Source organism: Anabrus simplex, chromosome 13 (assembly GCF_040414725.1).
Source record: "Anabrus simplex isolate iqAnaSimp1 chromosome 13, ASM4041472v1, whole genome shotgun sequence".
Taxonomy (NCBI): domain Eukaryota; kingdom Metazoa; phylum Arthropoda; class Insecta; order Orthoptera; family Tettigoniidae; genus Anabrus; species Anabrus simplex.
In genome coordinates this window covers 51,627,666-51,653,385 of record NC_090277.1, presented here as the reverse complement: position 1 = coordinate 51,653,385, position 25,720 = coordinate 51,627,666, and the positions used below count along the sequence as shown (strand labels likewise).

Sequence of the window (25,720 nt, the reverse complement as noted above, 5' to 3'; positions counted from 1 at the left end):
CTTGTCCATTAATAGTAAAAAAGTAATAGATTATAATCTTACGTTATGCATTTTATTTACTGTTCTGGAACTGCAGAACGCTAGTTGAAAATACTTTTCTTCAGTGGGTTAATAACCCTATGTATTACGAAATATTACAGCTGATTTTTATTTAGGAATTTGGATTATTTCCGGGGTAATTATTGTCTTGGACTTAATAAGAACCTAGCGGTTCATCATAAACTTCTGTAGAAAAACACTCCTTGTTATATCGTGGCCAGTGAAGTTCTACTGACGTGCGACCATTGCTAGTTGAAAACTTTTACCAGTACTCTGCTTAATTCAGTGTGAAATATCGTTGGTTGAAGCAATCCTGGAAGCTTTTTATCGCAATCAATAATTAAAGAAACTATTTTAGTCAATAAACGTTCAGTAAGATATTTTAATGAGGAGGGTTTGTTGCTTTAGCCATTCGTACTCTATACCTCTCATCATTTTGTTTGGACTTGCAGTTTAGGCTACCTTAAAGACATGTCCCACAGCCTAATCATGCTAACATAAATGGCTAATTTTCACGGTATTGCATGTGTTAAAAGAACAGTATCATCATCATCATCACCATAATCATGTCTTCAATTGAGATATGTCGCGTCACGCCTAGTTGACTGCCCGTCTTTGTAAACCGTCTTTCTCAGCAAGTAACTTGACGAGTCTTGATCGTGCTGGGATCGAACTGTCGTCCCTGTGCCTGTAGTGTTCCCGTCTTGCCCTAGATGGAATGCTTTTCTATTGATAGAGCAACAGTAAGAATGATATTAAAATTTGCCATTTACTATTCGGTTATACAAGACGTAATTGTGACAGTGCATTTCTCTGCTGCGAAATAATAATTCATATCATGAATTCATAATCTTAATATTCTGTGATGTAGCAGTGAACACTACTGAGATCATTTCTTTCAACTCACTAACAAGCACCTTGCGGCTCCTCAAGAACTGTATGAGCTAGTTTCTTTAAGAAAGACGTCTTTGCGCAGTGGCAATATCGTGACCGATGAAGTTCAACTGAGGTACGATCATTGCTAGTTGAAAACTTGACCAGTGCCCCGGGAAAGTCAGTGCAAAATATCGCTGGCTCGAACAATTTTTGGAAGCTCCTTAGGGGGGCCATAAATTAATTTAAACTTAACATCCCTCTTAACAGTCACCCTTTTATTACTGGATTGGTAACTCCTAACGTTTCACTGAATGCTGTGCTCAACTCGGTTGGACCGCGGCTTACAAACCCATAAAACGTGCCTTACTCGCATTATTCTAAGGCAGGGCCTCTCAAACGCCCAAAATCTCACGCGTGCAAATTGAGGCGCAAGAGCTCCGTGCACTGTGCATCGGTCGGGCTCGGCTTGTCTCGGACCAACGCTTCGTCTCTGGGCTACTCGGCTAAGCTCGGCTCTACTCGGCGCAACTCAGCTCGGATTTGGAGCGCTACGGGGCAAATGTGGAAGAGGGAGACAGGGGTAGCGAGCAAGACAGGCGTGAGGAAAGAGAGAGTAAGCGCTATTGCTCCAAATCGAGGAGTGGGGGTCTGCACTCTGGTCAACCAAGCGAAGTCGTCTTTTGCACCGTGCACAGTGCATGCACCAAGCGCATGCACCCTGAGAGGCCCTGTTCTAAGGGGTAATCCATAATATACGTTCACTCGACCGAGGGGGTGGGGGACGGTTCTTACAAGAATGTGAAAAAAGGGTACGATAACTTTGCGATGGAGATCGTGTCCGAAAATAACGAAAATACGTTCGTACATTTTCTTCCTTATGATCCGATTTGCAAAATCCAAATTAATGTTCCTTTTGGCACTTTCCATTTACATCGCGAACAGTTTTGAGACAAGTCTGCAAAATACAAATATTATTAGTAATAAACTATGAAGAAGAATAATATGGATGGACATTTATCTTCAAATCTCTTTCATTAGGAAATTCGCGGCATTTTGCGTTATGCATTGTCTGGGAGGGCGGTAGTGAGGAAAGGGGGACCCTATACGAAAGAACAGAAGAAGGAAGTAGGAGAAAGGTTGAAAAGATGCTGGCAGAGTGTGAAGGCAGAGAAAGCTAGAAATACTGCAAAGATTGTCAAATGTGGTCCATAGACGGCCGATCGAAGGATAATAATAATAATAATAATAATAATAATAATAATAATAATAATGATAATAATAATAATAATAATAATAATAATAATAATAATATATAATTCTCTGGGGCCATCAAGGACCACGTTAAGTCTTGTTGCATTTGACACTGAACTTGGCCTTCTTTAGAGCCCAAATTTCCCTCATTCTTTGTGAGTGGGCTTGCTTACGCTCCTCTGTCCAAGGGGCACCGTGTCTTCTCTTCGGTTGCTCGTCTCGGTTCAGCCCGTTCGTCAATATTTTCTTGCGGAAGAGATCTCTGTTAAGGGCGTCTTCAGCTGAGATATGTAGCATTTGCAGGTCTTCTTTGGTATTTCTAAACCAGGGAATTATTATTATTATTATTATTATTATTATTATTATTATTATTATTATTATTATTATTATTATTATTATTATTATTATTATTTGGGTGGAGGACGCAGACGAAGAATACACCCACGGTATCCCCTCCATGTCGTAAGAGGTGACTAAAAGGGGCGACCAAGGGATGATCGAATTAGGACCTTGAGACTACTTGTAATTAGTACCATCACGCGGGGAATACCATGGGTCGCCTTTATTTGCCCTTAGTACTACAATGTTAGGTACACAGTAGGATGTGATTAGTAGCCTGAGTTTGTGAATCAGGGTGGGTTTTACAGTACCTGTGATTATTACCATTATATGAGCGTCGCCATTGGTTTGCCTTGCCTATGATTAGTACCCACTATGCGAGGAACACCACGGAATGGTACGAGTCCCTGTGATTAGTACACTTATGTGAGGAACACCATAGGTTTGCGTTGCCTGTAAATGGCGCCGCAATGTGCGAAACACCATAGGTCTGTATTAAATTACCTGTGAGTAGTACCATAATGTGTGGAATACCGCGAGTCTACGCTACTTTTGATTAGTACCGCAACATGACAAATATCATGGTTCTACTTTCCTAGTGATAAGTACCATTATGAGAGGCCGATGACCCGGGTTTTGGACCCCTTTAGACTACAAGCATCAGTAATTTAGTATTGTGTTTTAGAAGCAATCCCTTGGTCAGTAATACTATTGTTTAACGCTAGTTTCTGAGAATGTGGGGGGCATTGCGGGTCGGATCCACTGATTGTTTTAAATTTATATCTATCCATTCACTTTTCGTCAACACGTTTGGATTCTGGTCAGTGGGCGATTTTGGACTTTTAACTTGTCATTACATATCGTCTCATTTCGTACCATTAGGGGCCGATGGGCTCCGTGTTGCGGAAAAAATGCAGTCTTTTTATATTTTTATTTTTTGGTATCGAACATCGATTACTGTGTTCTATCGCTTGAGAGCACGACAGTAGTTCCAACCATTTTCCAACATATCTTCGTTTATATAGTATGAATCCATTTTTTAAATGCGGGACTTTTTCGCGTTCCGACAAAAATTACGGGGACACCGAACTTCTCTGTCAAAAAAAATGCGGGACAGTTTCGTATTTTACGGGACGCATTGTAATCTTGATGACAATGTAAAATGTTCGGCATTATTAATTAACCCTAGAACTCTGGACCGTCTTTCTAGAAGTTTGGTACACTGTTTCGTCAAGTGCAATCGTCTTTCTGAAGGACGGTGTCTTCCTTCCGCCGTAGGTTTATAACTGGGCATCAGATGGCACTAATATAGAAACCAGCTGAATACTGATACTTTTATCTTAAGTTTCAAAAGTCTTTGGAAAACATGTAACGGTCTGGAAAAGTTTGAAGATGTACCACCTGCCGTTCATCGCCCTGGGCCTATGAACGTGTGTCCCCATAATACAGCTCCCATTATGTGAAAAGAACTCAAAATTTGTTTCGTTAAAAAAAGTTGTTTTATTTAGCATTTTAAATGGAAAATGGAGAACTGTGGGGTAATATATAAGAACATACTTCTGTGTTTCAGAATACCATATTTCAGGAATAAATTATCTATCAGAAATTCTCTTGTTAGAGTAAAATACGTCAACAATTGTCTGTTACCAGGGAAAATTACATTTATAATTTATGATAGTTGGAAATCGTGACAATATTTTTTGACATTTCTGTCATCTTCATGCAGACGGGCCTTTCAGTTTTCTATTGGTGTATGGTATGGATTTGTTAGGATTAATATGCGATACCAGGCATGGCTTTATTTTCCTGGTATATACTGAGCAAAGTAACTGCAGCGTTTGACAGATAAACCTGCAGCTTTTCTAGGGTTAAATGAATGGTAAATTAAAATGCGTGTTCCTTATTTTAATGAACGTGATGCTGAACTATGGCAACAGAGTCATCAATAATGCATTCTTAGATGCTTGGATGTTCCTTGTGCATTAAGAACGTTAGTCACTAATTGGTACAAAACTACACTAATCGATTCATCGTTCCGGGCCCGGAAAAGTAAATTATTAAATACATTGATAAAACTATTTTCTATAAATAATAGTATCTCTAACCAGCCCATAAGTTCATACTTATTTCATAATCGCCCTCCCTGTATTTAACATATTTTTTCAAATTATTTTCATATCCCATATTTACTTTAAATATTATACTGAGTTACCATTATTTTCATATCCCATATTTACTTTAAATATTATACTGAGTTACCATAGGCTTACATATATTGGTCCATCCATAGATTTGGAATATACGTGTTCGTGGTGTGTTTTTTGACCTGTTATTGACAGCGATCTTTGTCCGCACTGGCTGTCTTAGCAAGTAGCCTGACGAGTCTTGGCTCCAATTGCACCGTGATGGAATCGAACTGCCGTTCCTCTGCTTGTAGTGCTCCCGTCTAGCCCTAGGTGGAAGGCTAGTCTATTCATAGACCAACTATACCAGTACAGTAATTGTATTGAAATTAGCTCTTTACTGTCTTACTACACAATATGTTATTTCGACAATGCATTTCTTTGGTGCGAAATAATCATTCATATTATTAAGTAATAATTTTATGAATTAGTGACGTAATATGAACTTCTACTGTGATTGTTTGCTTGACGTTACTAATAAGAGCCTTGCAGCTCCTCAAGAACTGTATGAGGTAGTTTCTTTAAGAAAGACGTCTTTGCGCAGTGGCAATATCGTGACCGATGAAGTTCAACTGAGGTGCGATCATTGCTAGTTGAAAACTTGACCAGTGCCCCGGGAGAGACAGTGTGAAATATCACTGGCTCGAACAATTTTTGGAAGCCCCTTAGGGGGCTGTAATTCAATAAAAACATATATTTACAACAACATATCGACTCCTTAAGTAACTGTGAAAGAGTTTTCGCATAATTATCAGTTATTTTCTTGTATACATGTATTGAAAATTTGTATTTATTCATACCACCATTCCTTTTGTGGGTAGTGATGTAAAACATAGCCGTCTTGATTCTATTATTACCAACGTTTCGTGTCTATATCTTGCTTTGTACGAATGTGGAACGAAGAAAATTGTAGTGATTCCGAAATTATCCCAACTATTTCATTTCTTCCGTACTTTCTGGAAAAATACTTTGTTAGTAGCTGGACTGAGTGGCTCAGGCGGTTGAGGCGCTGACCTTCTGACCCCTACTTGGCAGGTTCGATCCTGGCTCATATCGGTGGTATTTGAAGGTGCTCAGATACGCCAGCCTCGTGTCCGTAGGTTTATTGGCACATAAAAGAACTCCTGCGAAGCAAAATTCTGGCACCTCGGCATGTCCAAAAACCGTCAAAAGTAGGTAGTAGGACATTATTATTATTACTTTTAATGCTATTTGTTCGGGGCGTCGACCTATAGAGATCTTTCGCCATTACTTTCACCATATGAGAGGACCTGCGTGTAAGTGTAATTGCGAAAGTGTAGAGTGTTGTATGTGAGGAAAGGAACGTTAAGGGTGACACAAACACCCAGTCCCCACGCCAGGGATATTAACCATTACAATTAAAAACCCCTGACCCGGCCGGGAATCGAACCCGGGGCCGCCGGGTGACAGGCGGACGCGTTGCACCCTATACCGCGGGGCTGGACTTACTTTTCGTTACTTTTGTCCTATCGTTATCAGGTTTCCTTGTCACATTTAGACTCTCACTAACATGCCCTGTATCAGTTCGAAACAATCTATTTTTAGTATTTGTGGAAGTTTTTCAATATTTTAAAAACTCTTCAAATGCAATTTTCGTAAAATTAAGCAAAACTTTGACTAAGATGTAGTTCGATACATGTTCTCAATTTCATGTGATGTTAATTAGTCTTCTCCTCGGAAATAATGTACAGGTTTAATTTCACTTATATTTTTAAGAAAAAGCTCTAATTTTACGTATCATGATTCATACTGAAATTAATCGCAATTTACAGGTATAGTAAATTGAAATCTTTGTAGTTTTGAGAACACACTCACAATACTTCAGCAAATGTTGGTGTAATAGTTCCACTGTAAAGAGTAATTTATATCTGGAATAATGCAAACAAAATCAATTTATTTTACACACTGTAAATTTTGGTTCGAAGAAAATACGGACCATGCAATAAATAACATTCAATTCTTTTGTACATTTACTGTTGTAAAGCAATTGATGTAATAATAAAACCATTCGCCAAGAAGCTGAAACAATACCCAACCCAATCTCCTTCTTAATTCACATCCTATTACCCCTCTCCTCAATCCTTCACTCGATCTTCAACCTGTCCATTAAGTGGCCCGCTCTTCCCCTTCAGGATGGGGAGTGAAAAGGTTTTGTAATCATGATGATAATTTGTATCTGGAAACAATATTATTCGTTAGCACGTCAAGTACTACTCACTATCCTCTTTCGTAATTGGTCAATCAAGAATGTCTAAACCGTACAGGTGGCTGTAAGGTTTGGGTCACGTAGCTGTAAGTTTGCATTTGGGAGATAGTGGGTTCGAACCCCACTATCGGCAGCCCTGAAGCTGGTTTTCCCTGTTTTCCCATTTTTACAACAGGCAAATGCTGGGGCTGTACCTTAATTAAGGCTACGGTCGCTTTCTTGCCACTCCAAGCCCTTTTCTATTCCATCTATGTCGTTTCGACTTAAAGCGACGGAAAGCGAATCACGGGGTCTCCAGGTGAGAGGCAGGCAAGCTAGAATGTGGGACCGGCTTCAAACATTAATTACATAAAAATGTCGATACTTTTCATTGAGTTTTACTGGGGTAACTTCGTCAGTTTCTCAGCAAAATCTCCTTTCAGCAACTTTGATCAGACAAACTCATCAATAAATACCTCATACGTAACACCAAGCCAAACAACACTGGTTTTTAATTTTGTAGGCCCTAATCTAATAAAACATTATGGTGAAATCCCTTTTTTAAATCTTTCATTGTAATTTGGTCCCCGGTATACTGTTCACAGCAAGTTTCTGGAAGTCTTGTACTGCCTAAATTAGGCCTACATCGACTTTTAAAGGTTATGTTGAATTCAAGAATATGGTTTTAAACGTAAGTATTGATTCTCAAAAGTTCTTGAATGCATTGTATTCATTTCTATCCGTCACTTATCACAAGCAAATTCGAAAGAGAAAATAATCATCATAACTCAGGAAATTTCAGTTTATTAGTGACCTTGAGCTCAGCAATATGAAGCACAATGAGTCGCTGCACAAGCCAGTACGAGTGGGAAATTATACAAACGTGTTAAATGTTACGCTGCGCTTATGAAACGACTGTGGTTTTTGTAAAGACATTTTAACATAAAAACCAAAACGTAAAAGTACCATCTTATATTAGGACCAAAATAGTAATAGGAAATCCGAAGACGTCCCATGGCTTTATGTTAAGTAAGGTGCAAAATCTGTTCTGGTCTCGAGAACATAATCGTATCTCTCATACTAAAATACTAGATTCGTGTTAGGAAGGAGCAATTTCATTTCCTGTCTGGAAGCCCAGTGATTTAAGTGCCCTGAGAGAAATGCCGAAAACCTGTTCAGTGATACAGTAAATAAAAAGGTCAAAAATAAACATTTATCTCTGATTTACAAATACGAACATTTGTCGAAACTTGTTCTGTCTTTACGTAGAGCTGTCTAGATGCGTTGTCTCCCTGCAGTTGTTGCAGCCACACTCTGTTTTATGATTTCCGAAATTTTGCTAAATAATACCACCCGAAAATGAAATGCTAAGATGGTTCCTTGTGTATGTTCACCGCCGATCGCTTTCCCAGTACAGTATTTACCGCAATAATGTTTTTAACCCCAACATTGTAACGGGGCCCATGGGAGTAATATACATATATTATGTATAATAGTGCTAAGGGAAAATCTAAGAATAGTTTCCCTCAAGTAGTAAGATTTATGCAATGAAGTAACTATCAAATTAAGAATGGAGGCCGTGGTCTTAGAAATCTCCAACAAGCATTGCTGAGTAACAAGATATTGGGCAAAGGAAAGGATGCTACATAACCTGGAAAGTTAAAGAAAAATGTAAGGAGGAATAAGGGACAGGATAAGTGAAAATAGATCAGAAACCAATATAAAATTTAGAAATATATATATTCGTTTACGGTCATTAGAGACCACGTTAGATAACAATTACATGTTTCTTGAAGCCTTCCTCACAGCCCAGAACTTCAGCATCCTCTCTCTGGCAGCCTGTCTTCTTTCGTCCGTCCACCCACGGTTAAGTTTTGGTTCGTCATGGAATCCCTGAAATCTGTCGATCACTGACCTAAACTTTGTTCGGTTTGAGATGTCTTCCGAATTTAGTCCCACCTGTCTGAGATCCTTTCTTACCTCCCTGAACCATTTGTCCGACACTTTAGGTCTGCTGTCTAGTATTGTGAAAATCCTTTTCGTTAGTCTCTTCTCATCCATTCTAAATAAATGCCCATAGAATTTAAGTCTCCGTTTTCTCATGGACTCAGTTAGCCTTTCATTGTCTCGGTAAAGTTCTTCCCTTCCTCGCAGCCTATACTGTCCATCCACAATCTTTGGACCCATTATTTTGCGAAGGATCTTTCTTTCAAATTTCTCAGCTTCTCTCAGTCCCGCTTTTCCTGTCATTTGGAGGCATTCACTAGCATAAAGACATTCCGTTTTAATCACTGTGTTGTAGTGCCTTAGTTTACCTCTGACAATTTACATGAAAGGAGGACTATACAAATATAAAATTTTCCCAACCACTTACACGGATTACAAATTCAGTATATTAAAAAAAAAGAGATACGATATCCAAGAGAAAGAAAGGAAAAAGAGAAAATGCCGCAGGAAAGGAAAGGGACAAACAAGGAAAGGATGAATACTGCAATAAAAAGAGAAACCCAGAACGACAAAAAAGGGAAGATGTTCAGTTAGCAAATTCGAGTATACCAGCAGAAGAATTATCTGAGCAAAATGCAAATACTATATGCAGGTCACCACCACTTCCGTTATCACACAGATTAACACTAGGTAACGTAGTTCTACAGCCGAATAATCACAATGTAGTTTCATTAAACCAGTTTCACAATATCCCGAAGCACTGAACGAATAGAAGTGTGTGTACAATAGAAGTCGCACAGTTGCCAATACACCACACGCACACTTCAAAAGAAAGTTGTTACGAAGGTCGTCAATGAAAAGTTTTAAATACAAAAGGGGCAAGTGAAATTTCGGCCTGGAAATGCCATGCTCCCAGTTTAATTTTGCAGGGAAAGTCTGTCCCAATGCAATTAAAAATATTTACAGTAAAGAAATCAGTTTGTCATACCTCATCATGAAGCAAATTGAACTGCCCGCAAATGAAGACTTCTGGGCACATGTAATTAAGGACGAAGTTGACGTAGGATGTTGCTCCCTCCACACAGGCCTAAGTCCATCTCAATATTTCCAGAGGAGGCCAAGTATTTATAGTGTGGAGTAGAATGAGAAATATACCTGGAAGGTTCCAGAGATTAGTGAAGCATGCGCGAATAAACCAGGCGGTCACGTGACGTCAGCCGGCAAAAAGGAAGTTAGTTTATCGAAGATGGTGAAGATGAATAGAGTAGAGTTCATGCAAAGTATGAAGTATGCAAGTTGCAGTTGGAGAAAAAATGCAGTTTATATCATGATGAGGGTAAGTCCATACTAATCGTAGAAAAGAGGTTATGTGCGTGGCGAATTTCATAACAGTAGTTGCCGGTGAAGTGAAGAGTCCGTTACAACATCCATATGTGGGCTCTGTCGTAACCGTCCTTTCGTGAGATACGTGGTTTTTCCTAGGACACTGAGGCCGTGTCAGTAATCGATACATCGTTCCGGTCACCGAAAAATAAATTAATAATTACGTTGAGAAATGCGCTCTCTATAACTCTGAAAAGTGAACTGATAATCGCCTTCTATAATATTTACCATTTTTTTCAAATACTTGATCATCTTCATATCCCATACTAGACGCATGACTTTTTCGCATTAACGAGAAACGTGACAAAAATATTTCGAAGCGACTTTGAGATATCTTAACAAATCATATGATTATGGTTAAGAAATTTGTTTTTCGCGAATTACAGTGAATTAAAAGCGATAAGGCCAGTTTAAAGAGAAATTTACTTGTTTTGCGATAAATGTGAAACTGCAGCGAAATTTATTATTATTATTATTGTTACGGAGATTTCCGTGGTAGTTAGAGGTGAAAGAAGGTGCGGGGGTGAAAAGGTCTCAGGCTACGAAATTAAAGTTAATTTAAAATTTAACAAGGTTATATTTTCTTTGTAAAATCAAGAAATAACAAGCATGATAGGTACAGAGTAGCAAAGCCACTATTCGAGAATGTACAATTACAGAGTTACAGGATGGGCTCCGAGAGCCAAGCCCACAATACTTGAACAATTAGCCCAATCTTACGATATACAGAAATTCAACAAAGGGGCAGAAGACCCCAATCATGCCCAGGAGCACTTGCTCCGAATTACACAGAAAAGCCTCCTCGAGGCATACAACACTCAATTTTCGAGAAAGAGCCACTCGCTCTCAACTTTAAGCCTATCAAAGGCCACACCAAACTCCACCTTCAAGTTGTCCTCTAAGGACATAGACACAGGGGTAAAATACCCAACCTACTGAGGCCTATTAAGTGAGAAAAAAGTTAATTACATGACCTCTAAAATAACAATTTGAGAGGAGGCGATCTGCACTCCTAATACCTTTTATTTAAAACCTGATCTGGCTCTAGGCCGCTAATGCAAGGGCTAATCCCATACTACAGAGGTGACTTAGAGAAGAACAATTTACATTACATTAAGGAAGAATCGGTTGTGAGAAATAAGTTCACCTCAAAACAATATGAGTGGGAGCTCGAGAGGGTTAAGCACTCTCTATCCCAATATGTAGCTTTAAAAGAGAATAGATGCTAAGAGTAGTTACATTTTAGGAAAAGGTTACATGGTGGAAACGCTTCGGACCCGCCCCGAGAGTTAAACTGCTGAGCTAGCAAGAAAAGAAGTTATTAAATGGCCATTACCTGGTTGTTGAACTGCTGCCCGAAGAAAGAGGCGCTTCCCGCCCCCTGCTATGTACTTTACACACTGAAAGATGGTACTGAAGTGACACAGAGACCCGAAAATCAGCAGTTTATATACTCTCGCGGAAAGTTCGAGGCGTTTTTGGAATGAGAACACCCTCCCACAAGGATTTTATTGGTTCACCAAGAAAACCCCTACACAATACGAGGAAGAAACATATTATTGGTGGAAAATTAATTCGAGAAATTCAGGATTGGCTAAATTCAAAACAAGGGGAAAGAAAGGGGTATACAGCCAACTTAAACAATAACAGAAAGAAATTTAACAAGAAACAAACTTTTGAAATAAAAATTTCTCCAAAAAACAGTTCTTTCACTTCGCACTAGGGTGCACCATTGTAGTTTTTCAGTAGTGTCCTCTAGAAGAGAAAGTTCACACTTCTTACTACAGGTAAAACAAAAATACATCAAAAATGACCCAGTTCAAAAACTCCAAAATTTCCAAGTAGTGACATCTTCTGAGAAACTTGAAAATTAATACCGTAGATAAAGTTCAGACTTCCTCCAGCAGAGGAGTTTCAACTGGCGCAAATTTTAAATAAGCGGCGTGGAGGTGTACCGCCCGGTACAATTATTATTATTATTATTATTATTAACAAATACATTGCAAATGACAAATATCCCGGTGGCAATGGTCACTTACAGTAGTGTAATAATAAAGTAAACATAATTACCCAACAAACAAACAAACAAACAAACAAACAAACAAACAAACAAACAACAAGAAGATATTACGAGAAGTACTACTAATTTAACATTCTAAATCCAGCATGGAAAATAACGAACTCGAAATTGTATTCCAACATTACCTGTGTGACGAGAAATGCAAGACAGATTAAGGATTTCTCAGTTTGACAGAAATATCTATTATAAATATTCTAGGAAATCCTTTAATGGGATGGCGATGTAGGGTTAAATCTATAGCCATTCAGGTGAAAGGATAATTTGTTAGAGAGAGAGAGAGAGAGAGAGAGAGAGAGAGAGAGAGAATGCCACAAGGGATAGCTGCCCTAGAAAAGAGGTACTGTAGGGTAACAATATCAAATTTTTAGTAATTTTCACACTATTTATCTTACGATAAAATTAGCTTACATATAATTTTTTTTTTTTTAATTTTGAAATTCCTCTGTTGTACACCTATCAGGAAAACTATATTTTTCTTTACATTTACCGTATACGTGGTGATTACAGCTACATTATACCCATAATAAACAATTTGGAGCTTCCGTGGCTCAGACGGCAGCGCGTCGGTCTCTCACCGCTGGATACCCTGGTTCAAATCCCGGTACCTCCATGTGAGATTTGTGCTGGACAAAGCGGAGGCGGAACAGGTTTTTCTCCGGGTACTCCGGTTTTCCCTGTCATTTTTCATTCCAGAAACACATTCCATTCTCATTTCATATCATCTATCAGTCATTAATAAATCACTTTGGGAGTGGCGAACCCATCGTACTAATAGCCTATATCTGCTTCATTCATTCCACCTCTGACCCGGTCAATAGCTGGAAAAACAGGTTGTAGGTTTTCATGTTCATTTTCAATAAACAATATATAAGGAATAATGGACGATTATCAATATTGTATTTCACACGTCCGACTCGTTGGCTGAATAATCAGCGTACTGGCCTTGGATTCAGAGGGTCCCGGGCTCGATTCCCGGTCGAGTTGGGGATTTTAACCTTCATTGGTTAATTCCACTGGCCCGGGGGCTGGGTGTCTGTGCTGTCCCCAACACCCCCGCAACTCACACACCACACATAACACTATTCTCCACCACAATAACACGTAGTTACCTACACATGGCAGATGCCGCCCACCCTCATCGGAAGGTCTGCCTAGCAAGGGTTACACTCAGCTAGAAATAGCCACATGAAATGATTTCACATAACTAATCCAGAAATCACCAGAATAGGACTTTATAAGAACAATTTTAGGAAAATTATTAAGCTATGTGTCAAGAAATAACGCGATTTTTTCCTTTTCCCGAAATCGTACATAAATTAATGCGAAAAGTCATGCTTCTACCCCATGCTTATTTTAAATATTAGATTGAATTATCATAGTCTTACATGGTTTTGTCAGTCCATAGATTTGAAATATGCTCATTCATGGTGTGTTTTGTGACCTGTTATTGACAGCCATCTTTATCCGCTCTGGCTGTCCTAGCAAGTGGGTTGACGAGTCTTGGTTTGAATTGCACCGTGCTGGGATCGAACTGGTGTCCCTCTGCTTGTAGTGCTCCCGTCTAGCCCTAGATGGAAGGCTAGTCTATTCGTAGACCAAACTTACTATACTAGCACAGTAATTCTATTAAAATTAGTTGTTCACTGTCTTACCACATAAGATGTAATTGTGACAATGCACATATTTGGTGCGAAATAATTATTAATGTTGTTAAGTAGTAATCTCATTCTTCAGTGACGTAATATGAACTTCTACTGTGATTATTTAATTGAAGTTACTTTCAAGAACCTTGCGGCTCCTCAAGAACTGTATGAGGTAGTTTCTTTAAGAAAGACATCTTTGCGCAGTGGCAATATCGTGACCGATGAAGTTCAGCTGAGGTGCGATCATTGCTAGTTGAAAACTTGACCAGTGCCCCGGGAGAGACAGTGTGAAATATCACCGGCTTGAACAATTTTTGGAAGCTCCTTAGGGGGCCATAAATTAATGCAAATTATATTCTGAGTAACTTAAGAACACTTTAAATAATTCGGAAAGATTACTCACAATTGTATCAGGCATTTCCTTGTTCACCTGTATTGAAATATGTGTTTATTCATAGCACCCTTCCTTTTGTGTTTAATGGTGTAAATAGTACCAATGTTTTATGTCTCTGTGACCGATTTAGAACCAAGGAAATTGCAGTGATTCTGAAATTGTGGCAACTTTCCTATTTTGTTTTCCATACAGTCTGCAAAATATTTTTACGTTACACGTTTTTTCTTATTGTTATCAATTTTCCTTATCACTACTAGGCTCTCAGTGATGTTCTCTGTATCAGTTTGGAATAATCTAGTCGTAGTGGTTGGGGACGTTTCTCAATATTTTAAAAACTTTTCAAATACCTGTAGGCCTACTTGTTGCGTTTTTCTCAGTTTTAATATCGAGGATATTTCAAATATTTTAAACGTTTAGTTTAATATTTTCAAGGTAAAACTCTAATTTTACACATCAGGATGGAAACTAAAATTAAGTCTGATGTAAAAGAGATTAAATTGAAATCTTTTTAGTTTTGAGAACACACTCGCCATAATTCTATTCATCATCATCATATTCTAAAGGCTAAGCCTTGTCGCTGCAGCCACAGTTGTCTTGAGCCAGTCTTTTCAACTCAGCGTAGGTCTTGCACTTCATCCTCAGAAGCAGGTTCTTGAAGTAGGACACTCTGGGTCGTCCTCTTCCACTTTTTCCAGCAATTTTTCCTTCAATGATATTACAAAGGAACTCCTCATGCCGCAGAATGTGACCAATAAATTTTATTTTCCGTTTTTCAATTTCGGTTCTCCTCTTATCTCTCTGAGGACTTCGGTATTGCTCTTCATTTCCGTCCAGCTTATCCTCTGCATTCTTCTCCAGATCCACATTTCAACTGCCTCTAGTTTTTTTTCTTTTCTTGCATTCCTAATGTCCAGCTTTCGCAACCATACAGAAGCCCGCTCCATACAAAGGTTTTTGCAAAGGCCTTCTGAGTTTTGAATATCTATATGTTTGTTGGACAGCAGATGCCTTTTATCTTTGAATGCTCTCTTTGCCATGGCTATCCTCTTCGTGACTTCTGATATGCTCCGATTATCACTCGTGATCAGGGTTCCTAGTTAGCAAAACTGTTTCACTTATTCTATTTTATCAGGGCCAATTTTTAAGTGTGTTACAGGTGTTTTCTTGTCTTTACATATTGTCATGGTTTTTGTTTTCCTCGTATGAATTTTGAGGTTCCATTTGCCTAAAGTTTCTGCTAATATGTTGATCATTCTCTGCATACTTTTACCTGTTTCTGCTAGTATGGCAATATCATCAGCAAATCTTATAGAGTGTACTTGTTTGCCATTAATTTTGATCCCCGTTGTTTTCTCCTTCATGACTGCGATGGCTTCTTCGATGAACATATTTGTATGTGGCATGGCTGCAGTCGATAGCGTAGGGACGTCTGTGTATAAAATGCGTTCCAAAATATGTAGGAAGTAATCAAGGGGCGGATATTACCTCCCTCCCTCCAAAACAACACAGAGTTCGTTTTTAATATTAAGTTTGGTTGTTACGTACATTACGGTACTTCGCCAGTGTGCGGAACAAGTTTGCATTGAATCCGTGCAATGCCTGGAGTGTTCGAACCTGTCCGATAATCAATGAGGTGCCGTGTTCAGGCTCACGGTGGACATTTTGAGTACTTCTTGTACTAGAATGCAATATCCCTGCGGTACACCTACATGGTAACAGTTACTTGACATGGTATGTAGCAGGTACATTGGCCGTAGGACATATGTTCATATGGGCTTATTTTGTTCTTTTGGGGTGTACCTTCCACACCTTCGACTACTTCACATATATTTTGGAACACCCTGCAGGAGTAAGGAGAAGCTTAGTTCATTCATGTTCGGTCTGAGTAGCTCAGGTAGTAGTTAGAGTGCTGACCTTCTGAGCTCAAGGAGGCGGGTTCGATCCCGCCTCAGTCCGGTGGTATTTAAGGTGCTCAAATACGTCAGCCTCGTGTCGGTAGATTTACCGGCGCATAAAATAATGTCTTCGGGACAAAATTCCGGCACCTCAGAGTCTCTGAAAACCATACAAGTTATTAGTGTGCCGCAAAACGAATAATATCAGTCGCGTAGCCAGGATTTCATTTTGTGGCGGGGGGGGGGGAGTATTAAGTTAGTTCTTCATCCAGGAATTTCATTTTGATATGTGTCCAAACTTCCAGAGTTTAGATAGTATAGCGTACCTAAAAAGGAAATTAGTGTCTTTGGATCCTAGTAAGATAAATAATAATGTTATTTGCTTTACATCCCACTAACTACTTTTTCGGCTTTCGAAGACGCCGAGGTGCCGGAATTTAGTCTCGCGGGAGTTCTTTTACGTGCCAGTAAATCTACCGACACGAGGCTGACGTATTTGAGCACCTTCAAATACCACCGGACTGAGCCAGGATCGAACCTGCCACGTTGGGGTCAGAAGGCCAGCGCCTCAACCGTCTGAGCCACTCAGCCCGGCGATCCTAGTAAGAGTGGTGGATTCGTGTGGATTCCGAAAGCTAATAATCTATACTAATATTATAAAGAGGAAAAATTTGTTTGTTTGTAACGAATAGACTCAAAAACTACTGAACCGATTTTAAAAATGTCTTCACCTATAGAAAGCTACATTGCCGTGAGTAACATGGGCTGTATTTTATTTTCAAAACAATTCGAGATGGGGGGCAAGTGGGGGAGGTAGAAAAATAATAGGGTAATATAAGCAAAATATCGAATTTGTCGTATAAGGACAAGACAAAGCTCAATTTAATCCTCTTGTCGCAAAGAACAAAACTCGGTAAGCCTTATGGGCCCGAAAACCATGTTTTAAGGCCGTAAAACCAACCGTTACAGAGATATTGGCACCACACTACCCCTGCTCTAGGAATCGGATAAAAGAAATGAAATGCTGTAACCATGGCAACGTCAGCTCTCTAGAGCAGCGAGATTATGCATGTACGTTTGGGCATAGCTACCAACCAAAATTGGTACACACAAGACTTAATATCTGAAAAAAAAATATACTGTTGTGTAAGGCCCTCATAGGACTCCTCTGGGCGGGGATGAAAAGGGGGTGAAGTATAAAAATCTTATCTTACTATATATAAAAATGGATGTGTGTGTGTGTGTGTGTGTGTGTGTGTGTGTGTGTGTGTGTGTGTGTGTGTGTGTGTGTGTGTGTGTGTGTGTGTGTGTGTGTGTGTGTGTGTGTGTGTGTGTGTGTGTGTGTGTGTGTGTGTGTGTGTGTGTGTGTGTGTGTGTGTGTGTGTGTGTGTGTGTGTGTGTGTGTGTGTGTGTGTGTGTGTGTGTGTGTGTGTGTGTGTGTGTGTGTGTGTGTGTGTGTGTGTGTGTGTGTGTGTGTGTGTGTGTAAATGACACATCTCCTAAACCCCTGGCACAATTTCACCAAACTTGGTACACATGTCATTTAGTATCAGGAGACAATCCGCGTGGGGGTAAGTCACCCCTAGCACCCTTATGGACAGGGGGCGAGGGGGTGTTATAAAAATAATCTAGAATAGTATCGAATCCATAGTTTTCGTGGTCGCTGAAATGAATAGTGACACTCCGAATTTTTGAAGTTCATGTTCAGCCTCCTTTCGGGTGGGGGTGAGGGGGGAGTAAGATATAAAAATAATCGAAAACAGTGTCAAATCTACAGTTTTCGGGGTCACTGAGATGAATGGTGACAATCCAGATTTTTCTCTCTTAGGGGTGAGGGTCAATCTCATTGACAGTTGAAATCCTGTACATCGTATCTATAGTGCGACAGCTAAATACATATAGTTATCACTTATTAATTTTTGACAGGATCAAATACTTCCCAGTCGATTCGAGCTTCCATAAGGACGAAGTTGTACTCGAAAATTAAATCATCTAAAACTTGAAATCAAACACATCTAAATAATTCTAAATCTACATTATAGATCGTAGCATTTCAATCTGCAAGTCAAAAAGGAATTACATAAAAATTCGCTTCACACATAACTAACTGGTAATGCAAATCTTAAAGGGAAATATTCACTAACTATCCGGGCAATGCCGGGTACTACAGCTGTGCTTAATAAAAGTACATTCGTTAAAATTCCTGGGATGTCTGACCTCCTTGGACGACAGCTCACCTCCCCCCCCCCCTGCCAACCTCTGTTATTTCCATCCCAACATAACTGCAGCATTTCATATATCCCGAGTACAAGTAAAATGAATGCAAGAATATATAGCTAGAGTAAAGATGCAATATTTTGGTTTAGAATAAATCCGGTATTGTAATAATGGTGATGTGATAAGCTATAAAGAAGCGACATTTATACAATTAATAAGGCACAGTAATATACACTCACAACATATATATAGAATGTAAGGGGTATGGGTATAGATATTTTATTAGTTGTTAAAGAAAAATACACGTCACAATATATACTAGTTAGGGTTTACCTTGTCCTATTAATTTCCTTCGCAAGCCTGGGATACAGTAGTAGTATAAAGGTACAGTTTTGTGACGCTAATATTCGTATGTATACTTTTTATTAACCTGCCAGAAACCAACGACATGGAGCTGTTGCCATTTCAGTACCGTTTTAAAGGCCACCGACCCAAGCCGGGATTTGAACCTGCGAACTCGAACTCAGAAGGACAATGACTCAACCAACTGAGCCACATGAAAAGGAGGTGTTTGTGATTATTTTAATAAATAGATGCAGTTAGTATTTATACAGAAGTTTTAGGAGGAGCAGCTTTTAAGGCGTACGTTTTCCAACTGTCCTAAATGCACGAGACCGTGTTTACTTTTCCAAACCAAATTCCATGGCGTAACAGCTCCGAAGGGCCATCGCCTACCAGTCGATCGCTGTTCAGCCCGAAGATTTGCAGATTACGAGGTGTAGTGTGGTCAGCACGACGAATCCACTCCGCTGTTATTCTTAGCTTTCTAGACCGAGACCGCTATCACAACGTCAGATAGCTCCTCAATTATAAGCACGTGGACTGAGTATACCTCGAACCAGCCCTCAGATCCAGGTAAAAATCCTTCACCTGGCAGGGAATCGAACCCGGGGCCTCCGGTAAGAGGCAGGCACGCTACCCCTACACCGCGAGGAAGGCTGTTCACTTTTCGATGTCCTCATTTTAGAATTTGACTTAAGGCATCCTGCATTCGATTCTCGGCACTGACAGAATTAAGAAAGGCATGGGATGGAGAAAATACAGCCTTGTTTGTGGCTGCAATAGAGTTGACCTTGAGTCTCCCGTAATCGAAATATCTACGACCTGGAAGGTAGTCACCTTCACGGGGCGTAGTACCGAAGTGGTTCCTTCAAAAAAAAAATCAAATGAAGATTCTGCTTCCTCACAAACGAAGGACGATATTATCAATTTTACGAACAGTTTCAGTAATGCAGCCGGTTTATGTTAAGAGTACAGAAGCTAAGATTTCGATTGTTGGATATAATTACATGGTAACAATCAAAACCATCAATATCTTTCTTTTCATATCCAGCGGGTGAGTTGGTCGTGCGGTTAGGGGCACACAGCTGTGAGCTTGCATCCGGGAGATAGTGAGTTTGAACCCAACTGTCGGTATCCCTAAAGATGGTTTTCCGTTGTCTTCTATTTTCAGACCAGGCCAATGCTGGGGCTGTAGGCTACCTTAATTAAGGCCACGGCCGCTTCCTTCCTACTCCTAGCACTTTCCTTTCCCATCGTTAAGACCTACGGTGCGACGTAAAGCAAATTCTAAATATAAAATTTAAAAAAATCTTTTCACAACCCCTTCCAAGAAAAATTTGTATTCACACTACTGACCTGGACCTACCCCACCCACTGAAATTACTTTGTGGGTACGCCACTGCACCCACTCGCCATTTTAGGTACAAGGTAAGCCCGAAGAATGGTTGGGTACTCAAAATACAGCACCATAAATGATACGGTTATGGCTCAAAATTACTAAAGAAAGGTAAGGGACGGGGTCTAGACATTTAAGTAGAATCCGAATCAATACAACGTGACTTCCCATTTTAAAAATGTTTCATTCATCGACTGTGATTCAAGCCTCGGCTATCTTGCTGAGAAGACAGAACCATCGGAACTGAGTTATCACGCCCGCTAATTAAGTAGTTACCCGCAAATTTGATGGTGCCATTTGAGGTTCCAATCAGTCCCCGGGCATTTGACAAAATATATAGGCCTACCTATATAACTTAGGCATGCGTCCGCGATCTTTCTTACTACTGTTAGAATCTTTAAAAAGAAACTTTTCATAACTTACCGAGGATGCACATAGTTTTGGCATCTTTGTGACAAAACAGAAAAGTTACTTATATGGCACAAAATGACGAACTAACGTGCAGCTCACAATCCTGTCACAGTCTTCCCAACGCTGCAAATTAAACACAGTACATCTCTCAGCCACGGTACAACCCCAGGATCTCTAGAATATTGTTGTTTCCTGGAAACAATGTACAAAAGCTGACACGAAGTTGTAAGCTTGCAACTGTTTCTGGCCGTGGCCCCCGTTATCTCGGTGGTCACGTTCCGGCCCCCTACTGAGTAATCCCTCGCTAATTGCCCTTTACCTCATCTCTTGACATTTATCAACACACGGTTATATTTCCAATATAGAGCCTCTACAGGGAAATATCCCCGCGCATCACAATCCTAAGTGTTTTCCTTGCATTCAAACAGTACTATGGAGAATTACGTATGGCCCTACTGAGCCTTGCTAGTAGATTCTTTGTCGCTACGTTAATGTAACATTTCGGCGTAAGTTTTTAAAGTTGTTCGTACCGTACGTAAAACAACGGCTGATCCTCGCTCTAGTTTCAAGAAACATTTTCGGGCCGATGACCTTAGATGTTAGGCCCCTTTAAACAACAAGTATAATCAGGAAATATTTTTGGTGGCGACCCCCTCGCCCCCCTGGCCACGCCAGTGAATATTATTATTATTATTATATCCCGCATTTTTATGCAGTAATAAGTTAGAATGCAAACTTACTGAAGCAAGTAAAGCGTACAGTCTAATCTGCACGAGGGTCATGTTATGAGTTTTGCATAAATATAAGGAGTTCGGCCCATCAGAACCCCTAGAATTTGTTACTCTAACTACTCTACGGAAGAGCGGCCTCGACGACACTTCCTAATAACTAAATTGGTTTGCGTTCTTACACATTACTGCATAAACATCCGGGTATTATTATTATTATTATTATTATTATTATTATTATTATTATTATTATTATTATTATTATTATTATTATGTCCGACTCGTTGGCTGAATGGTCAGCGTACTGGCCTTCAGTTCAAAGGGTCCCGGGTTCGATCCCCGGTCGGGTCGGGGATTTTAACCTTCATTGGTTAATTCCATTGGCCTGGGGGCTGGGTGTTTGTGCTGTCCCCAACATCCCTGCAACTCACACACCACAATAACACGCAGTTACCTACACGTGGCAGATGCCGCCCACCCTCATCAGAGGGCCTGCCTTACAAGGGCTGCACTCAGCTAGAAATAGCCACACGAAATAAAAGAATAATAATAATAATAATAATAATAATAATAATAATAATAATAATAATAATAATACTTTCATAGAACTCCTAGATTGAACACTGAAAGTTATACGGTATGTAATGAAAGTATCTACCTATTTGAAGTATTTAGTTATCAATGTGCTGTCTGGAATGAAAGGAGAAAATAAGTCAGTTGTTTCATTTGAAATAATGATTAGGTGGAGAGTAAGTTCGGCAATTCTGTGGCATTCCATTGTTACTCGTTGCGCCGAAACAGAAACGGGGAAAAATAAATGGTGACGAAGATAATATTTTCATTTCTACTACAACGGAACCAGTAGTTTCACCCGTTCTGGATGATGTACTTTCTCCAGTATTTCCAAAGACATCATTCTTATATCAATGGTGTTCTTAAAATTAATCACAGCTGATTCTTCACCTGCGACTGCAGGACGTCTTTTCAATAAATGCAAAGATGTACATTCTCCCAGAGACATCGAGACTTTGCGATGAGAATTTTAAGAATCAATTACTTTATTTACGATGTAAATGGAACATTATTTTAAGCGCTAAAGTAAAATAAAAAACGATGGAACCAGGGAAGTTCCCAAGATATCATCTTTAGTCTTGCCTAGTGATGATAGCCACTTTATATCTCTCTGCTAAAAAACAAATCGTCACAAAATGAAGTAAAATCTTTTCCTTGTAAACTTTATGTTGTGCGGAAAAACTGTCGGTGATTTCCTGGAATTTTCCTGATTACTTGTTGAAGAAGTAATTTGTAATCGTAATTGAGAAAAATATTTCTCAGGTAACTGTAAATCGGCCTCATTACTTTCTTCTTGTACTCTTCCTATCGCTGGAGATATGATATGGAGTCTACTTGTTCGAGTTTCAGAATGTGCTTCGTTCCTTGTGTTGTTCTTTGCATAAGAGGTACAGAACTGTATCATTTTTAATACTATAAACCAAAATATATTTGGCTAATCAGGCCAACAATTATGCATGTTCCTGGGCACAGCACTGTTTTTAAAGAGGTTACGTATTAAAATTTTTCATTTCTTCAATTTACCAATGGACAAAGCCAAATTTAAAACACAAGCACGTATTAATTCGATGTAGCTTCGCACAAAATTTGGAGTTGATTAGTTAATTGTTTGCAATGTTATTGATAAATAATGTCTATTTTTATTTGTTGCATGGAAAGTGCTCCTTGGGGCACAGTTTTCAGTTTTTGGGCTACAATTTTGCACATATGTCAAAAATATCATATACTTAAAAGCAAGTCCGGGTTTTGCAGTCAGATATAAACTATTAGAGATGTCATTCTTTGAATGTTTCATTTTTCATTCAATATGCAAACATCTAGTTTCCTGCTATTTCAGGAGTTAATATGTGAAGGTAATATTCAAGTGATAATAACATGCAGAACTACTTTTATTTCCTGTTCATATTGGATCATTCTCTGAAAATTTCAGGAGAATCCCATATGATCTGAGCATTTTATAAATGGCAAAGAGCAGAACAAACTTCAAGGTATAAAAATGCAATTGACAGTTTTCAGAAACGTACTTGCTTTAAAACTGCCCTGGACTGTAAATTACTCCCTCGCATGTCTTTCTTCTCTCACGGACAGCGTAAGCCTACCACAAGGTAAATATATTCTAGCAATATTATTGAAATGGAAACCGAATGAAGTTTGAAGCTAATTTTGTCTGACAACCTGAGAGAAAAGGGACATGGGCTTACTCTGCAGACGCCGAACCGCTACCCTTTAAATTCGGCATTAGAGCTTTAAAGTAGTGTTAGAGAAAAAATTATAACGGGATTTGAAAGAGGATTAATTGCGCGATATTTTAAGCTTAAAATTGAAAAGTCTAGTTTTTGGTTAAAAAAACTCGCAACATTTCAATCATGACTCTCCTTAAACAGAGCAACAGTTTTTCAACACTTCGCATTCTATCCTAGAGTGGGGAAAATTGAGGACTGTATTAAGATAAGTTCCAAATTCCCAAGTATTTAGATACATATCAACATTATAGACCGTTATGCCTTTCAGCCTTCAGTCTGCAAGCCTCTATGAATTTACTAAACATTGCTACAATCCTATATTTGCAATTACTGCTGTGGCCTCATTTAGTTCTATACCTCGTATCTTGTTAGACATTGAGTCTGACCATCCTCGTCTTGGTCTCCCTCTACTTTTCTTACCCTCCATATCAGAGTTCATTATTTCCCTAGGTAACCTATCCTCCTCCATTCGCCTCACATGACCCCACCACCGAAGCCGGTTTATGCGTAGAGCTTCATCCATCGAGTTCATTCCTAATTTAGCTTTTATCTCCTCATTCCGAGTACCTTCCTGCCATTGTTCCCACTTGTTTGTACCAGCAATCATTCTCGCTACTTTCATGTCTATTACTTCTAACCTATGAATAAGATATCCTGAGTCCACCCTGCTTTCGCTCCCGTAAAGCAAATTTGGTCTGAAAACAAACCGATATATACATATTTTAAATTTTTTTTGTGATATGGTAGAATCTGATGATGTCGTTTCAAGCGCGAAACATACTGTATCATTCTATTTTAATTGAGATGTTTCTTTTTCAAGTATAATTATGTTTCCTCTTTCGAGTATTTATAATGTATTACTCAAAATTAGTTTCGGAAGACCAACGAACCTAACAGTTATAAATTAAATAATTCGAAAATAAAAAGAGATGGCTTTAGATACTACAAATTATTACAAAATGCCAATTCAGAATTATTTCATTGATAAAAATGAAAAGCTTTGTATGAGGGACCGTGCTGATTTACGCTGTTTTTAAGTCATTTCCTATAATAATGTTAAAATCACAAGTTAATTTTTACTATATTTGATACTTTGAAAGATTTTTCATCATCATCATAGCCATTTTTTAAATTGTGGTTCGTTCTGTCACCCGGCATTGACAGCTGTCTTTGTGTACTCCGTCCTTCTTAGCAAGTAGCTTGACGAGTCTTGATTTAAAATGCACCGTGCTGGGATCGAACTGCCGTCCCTCTGCTTGTAGTGCTCACGTCTAGCCCTAGATGGGAGGCTAGTCTATTCATAGACCAACGATAGGAATTGTATTAAAATTTGCGGTTTCCTGTCCAACTGCACAAAGAATAATTGGGGCAATATATTTGTTTGGTGCGTAAGAATTCTTCATATCTTTAGGTAAACATCTTAATATTCTGCGATAAAACAGTGAATACTACTTTGATTAATTACTTGGACTTACTAACAACAGCGTTGCAGCTCCTCAAGAACTGTATGAGGTAGTTTATTTAAGAAAGACGTCTTTGCGCAGTGGCAATATCGTGACCGATGAAGTTCAACTGAGGTGCGATCATTGCTAGTTGAAAACTTGACCAGTGCCCCGGGAGAGACAGTGTGAAATATCACTGGCTCGAACAATTTTTGGACGCTCCCTAGGGGGCCAGAATTGAATAAAAACTTATTTTCATATTTTGAATGCCATTCGTTTCTGTCATCCAAAATTAATTTTGTTATATTTTGCAGATTTCTCATAAGACGTTTTTAAATTTTCAGACTTGGACCATGGCTTGTTAGTTCGAACTCTTTATTTATTTATGGCGAATAGATGAGGATAGGTTACCTAGGGGAATAGTGGACTCTGTTATGGAGTGTAAGAGCAGTGGAGGGAGACCAAGACGAGGATGGTTAGACTGAGTTTCTGACCATTTAAAGATAAGAGGTATAGAAGTAAATGAGGCCACAGCACTACTTGTAAAAAAGAGGACTGTGGTGAAATTTTGTAAATTCACAGAGGCTTGCAGACTGAGCACTGAAAGGCATAACGGTCTATAATGATGATTTA

At 39.1% G+C, this 25,720-nt stretch overlaps 5 non-coding genes across 5 annotated transcripts; all 5 read left to right on the top strand.

Annotated features, from left to right (window-relative positions):
• The first annotated feature begins 238 nt into the window (after positions 1 to 238).
• LOC137502957 (U4 spliceosomal RNA) lies at positions 239 to 385 on the top strand. The gene has a single exon (XR_011018951.1). It is a non-coding gene; the product is annotated as a U4 spliceosomal RNA (small nuclear RNA).
• A 618-nt stretch (positions 386 to 1,003) lies between these two features.
• Positions 1,004 to 1,144, top strand: LOC137502956 (U4 spliceosomal RNA). The gene has a single exon (XR_011018950.1). It is a non-coding gene; the product is annotated as a U4 spliceosomal RNA (small nuclear RNA).
• Positions 1,145 to 5,220: 4,076 nt separating this feature from the next.
• LOC136885171 (U4 spliceosomal RNA) lies at positions 5,221 to 5,361 on the top strand. Its single transcript, XR_010861487.2, has one exon. It is a non-coding gene; the product is annotated as a U4 spliceosomal RNA (small nuclear RNA).
• Positions 5,362 to 14,139: 8,778 nt separating this feature from the next.
• Positions 14,140 to 14,280, top strand: LOC136885173 (U4 spliceosomal RNA). Its single transcript, XR_010861489.2, has one exon. It is a non-coding gene; the product is annotated as a U4 spliceosomal RNA (small nuclear RNA).
• Positions 14,281 to 25,177: 10,897 nt separating this feature from the next.
• On the top strand, positions 25,178 to 25,318 carry LOC136885172 (U4 spliceosomal RNA). Its single transcript, XR_010861488.2, has one exon. It is a non-coding gene; the product is annotated as a U4 spliceosomal RNA (small nuclear RNA).
• The last annotated feature ends 402 nt before the right edge of the window (positions 25,319 to 25,720 follow it).